The sequence below is a fragment of the Pinus tabuliformis genome, chromosome 2_2 (genome assembly GCF_031772625.1).
Source record: "Pinus tabuliformis cultivar Carrire ecotype Pingquan chromosome 2_2, CPIR1, whole genome shotgun sequence".
Classification (NCBI taxonomy): Eukaryota; Viridiplantae; Streptophyta; class Pinopsida; order Pinales; family Pinaceae; genus Pinus; species Pinus tabuliformis.
Genome location: NC_142300.1, coordinates 711,852,672 through 711,857,105, shown reverse-complemented (window position 1 = coordinate 711,857,105; position 4,434 = coordinate 711,852,672).

The following is a 4,434-nucleotide window of genomic DNA, read 5'->3' as shown; positions in this document are numbered from 1 at the left end:
GTTTACCCAAGTCTGAAGGAAAGAGTGTCATCATGGTGGTAGTTGACAGACTTACCAAGTATGCACACTTTTGTGCATTATCACATCGATTTTGTTGGAAATAACACTGAGAGGGGGGGGTGAATCAGTATTATCACATCAATAAAACTTTTTCATTTCCATATTCAGATTCATATATGCTACTTTCACAACTTCTTATGATTCAGTTAGTTGATCCTTAATGAGTTATCAACCATATTAATAGTAAACAGGTGCAGTAAAATAAAACAGATCATCACACATAAGCCACACACATGAACACCATGATATAAGGTGGAAACCCAATGTGGGAGAAAACCACCTGCTGCAAGTCATCTCAATCTTCTTCTTAATAAGAAAATCCTCTTACAATATTTCTGTACTGGTGCAGTCTTATACCAGTACGCAGGCTTCTACCTGCAGAGAGCTACAACTCCCATAGATCTTGTACTAGCCGATCCATTTACTAGTACACAGGCTGCTACCTGCTACAATGCTCCAAAGTTTTCAACTGCTACTGGAAGGGAGCTACCACCCCCTTAGCTCTTGTACTAGCTAAGATACTAGTACGTAGGCGACGACCTACAATATTCTCTCCTCCGGGTACCACGTTTCATACATTTTCAGACTGGATACACCTGAAGCACAACACATAATCTGAAAGGCCACGTTTCATCCAATTTTCATACTGGACCCATAAATATCATTGAAGCACATAATCAATCAATCTTCTGAATCACCCAATCACCAGATCAATACATATACAAGGATAGTATGCGTGTCAGCAATCAGATCTAGTCCATCAGATCATATAAGGATAAGTCATTATGAACCTGATCCATTCATCCATCAATACTGAAGCTAATCATAATCATTCAATCAATCACTTCTCAGAATGTTGTTATCAGAACATAATACCAGTAACCAGACATCACTTCAAAACCCAGAACACTTCAGTAAACAACAGAAGCAGCTAAAACATATTTTAAGAAAAGTATGCAGCTTCTTCAATGGAAACCTGCAGGTATCCGCTCCTACACCATCTATTGATCCACAGGTATCCGCACCTGAATAGGCTTCTGACCTGCGAGTATCCGCAGCTTACAGTCTTCTTCTCTGTGGGCATCCGCACCTACGGCTATGGGTTGCCTGCGCACCTCCGCACTGTACCCGTCTCTGGCCTACGATCCTCCTGCAATCCTCCACACCTACACCGATCTTTGGCCTGCGAACCTCCACACCATTTCCTCGATCTACCTGCGGATCTCCGCGCTTTCTCCTTCAGAGGCCTGCGGATCTCCGTGCCTGAAACGTGTCGCACCTATGGTCCAGTCTTCAAATATGCCACAGACTATCAGATCTACAGATCTGATCATGCGCAAAGGAGATCTCGACCCATCAGTAGATTTTCCCTATAAAGCTCAGGTTTCTCCTTGATGTAGATCTAGATATCACTCACCAACCAGAATTTCAGATCTTGCTCTCCTTAAGATATTCAACCCATAAGCATGCTCTAGCCAAATGATCTCCTTCCTCTTTTATAGACTTAGACCTTTCATAATACCACGGTCCAAAACCATAATAACACAATACCATGGACCCGACAACCATAAGATTCCCACACGTGCGCTTTTCTCTGCATGAAAGTGTGTGAACTCTTAGGACCGCACCTTTTGTTCTGTTAACCTGTGAATATGTTTGCACCTTCTAAACGGAGTACCTGCGGACCCATCCTATGACCGCACCTATTTCACGGCGCACCTGCGAACTTCTTATTTTCTTCATTCTTTGTGGGTTGATCATCAATCTCTGCTACTGACCTGTTGTACTGTGATCTATCACCTGTATGAGTTACCATCAAGGACAACACTTTAGCCATAATGCCAACAATCTCCCCCTTTGGACTTGATGGCAAAGCTTACTTTTCATACTAAGGACTTGTCATTTGATTCCTTTGAGCTATCCTGCATCCCATGTATTATGTCACATCTGATATCTCTTCTATGGATTCACTTGATTTTATATAAGTGAGATGTTCTTCTATGAGTGGGTTGCCATCAAGTACAACACATGCATCATAATGCCAACAATCTCCCCCTTTGGACTTGATGGCAACAACACCAAATCACTCTCCCCCTTTGACATCAAGGGCAAAGGGTGGACCAAGATATTCTCTTCCTTTGTTGTCCATACTCCCCCTGAGTACCTACTGAAATCTCTGAATGAGCTCCCCCTTTGTATATGCCAAGGTGTACCAATCTGTCCATGCTACATGCTGAAATCTCTGCTCTGTTGATGTGTGTTGTTCATGCTCCCCCTGACTGTAAGCAAGGTCTGCAAAAAGATGTTCTACAAGAAGAACATGACTCTATACATCATAAATGACCCTCCTATCACCAAAGATTCATAAATACATCTATCTCCCATCACAATGGTGATATACCAAGAGTTTACATATGATAACATAAGAGAATAACATCATTCATCCCAAGCATAGTGGGGAAACCAAAATAGGCCGTTACATGACCTGAAGAGATCTCATCAAATGACTACAATAGATAGAGACACACTATTACATCATGAGTCTTGATATGATCTTTATAGAGACCAATCACCTAAATAAGATCATGATAAACATCAGCAACGACACTGTATGATCTGCTCCATAGCATCGAATCATTCACATTCTATCATATGTGAGAAACACCATAGCCATCCAGATCTGCATGGACCAAGTATCATCAACACATGTACGAAACAACCTATCATCATATAGGTAAGAACTCATCATCATCATGTCTCCAACAATGCAACTTTGAATAATCATCCATGTATCCAGCCAACAATCCTCATCCATATATGTGCCAAGAACAATAGGAATCCTGCATCATAACTGTAATATATGATCTTTATGCATATGACGACAACAGCATATGAGTGACTCATCATCAAGTAAAGAAGATGTGAATTCAAGCTATGTACTTCTCCTTATCCTTATGAAGATCACCATGTAAGCACCATTAGGGAATCATCCACAAATCTGATCTAAATATCCACTATGTAACCCCAAGAATCATCTGAACAACTCATAACCATATCATAGCAAGATGAATCATTTATCCATATAAGCATCATCACCAAGGACTATTAACCATAATGCCAACAATGCATTAAAAGCATATGCTCCCCCTAAACCTGTGCCATCTGTTAGATCTGATCATGCATATATCAACAATAAGCATCAAGACATCATCATCATCAAGTTAGGATCAAAACACTTCTAAACATCTTACAAGTATCAAAACATTTCCACATGTCCTCAACAGACTATAACTATTAACCAATCAAATCCTTTTTATGAGCTTGTCCCCATTGCTTTTCCTCAGACTGAGATATACGCGACTTTGCAGTGTCTAACTCACGTATATACGTGACTTCCCTTTAAGAAACTTGCGTATGAGATTCAGGACACTGAAGTTTTACAATTTTAGCTCCCCCTGAGTCTGTTATGTTTGTGTTGTGCTATGTCTCAGTACATTGTGCTGTGCCACATCTTTCTGATTGTACTTCCTTCTTCTTCCATATCTTCAAGTGTGATGATGTTTTCTCCTTTTGGCGTGATGTCCGTCCTTTGTTCCTACTTTCATTTGCTATATGTCCAAGCTTGTTACATGCATAACATCTTACATGTTTCATATTCCTCATGTAGCAATCAGCAGCTTTGTGACCAAACATATTGCAAGAAAAACAATATCCATTAAAGTACCAGGAATGTGATGATCTTTCTGTGTGATGATCTTGAACCATTCTTCTTCTACATCTAGCTGCAACATGTCCAAGATTATGACATTCATAACATTCAATATTATTCATCTGAGTAAATGGCCGACTATTACTTCCATAGATAGGAGTAAAAGATTTTCTTTGAAGAATCTCTTTCCTTGATTGTTGATGGGGTTGACCTCTCATCTCTCTTATCTCCTTGTTGATCATTTTAGATTTCTCTTTAGAGTTCCTTGCCTCACCTTGTGAACTAGATTCACCTTCAATTGATTCATGAAAACCAAGACCAGTCTTGACAGAAGGAGACCTTTGACTACTAAGAATATCATCCAAGGCTTTAGTACTATCTTGAAATCGTAACAGTTTATCCTTCTCTTCTAATTTACCTTTCAAGATATTTACCTCAACTTGAAGTTGTTCTTCCTTTTCTAGACATTGCTTCTTTATGTCTTCTTCAACTTTCCTTCCTTCTTCCAACCGACGCCTTAGTTTGAGAATCTCCTTTTATTGTTCTTCATTCAGATCCTGCTGCATTTGACGAATTCTGAAGGCACATTCCAGCTGAGATTTTAAGTTGATAACTTTGTTTACCTGTTTTTCAATAGCTTGGAGTAGATCTTTATTCTGCTTCTT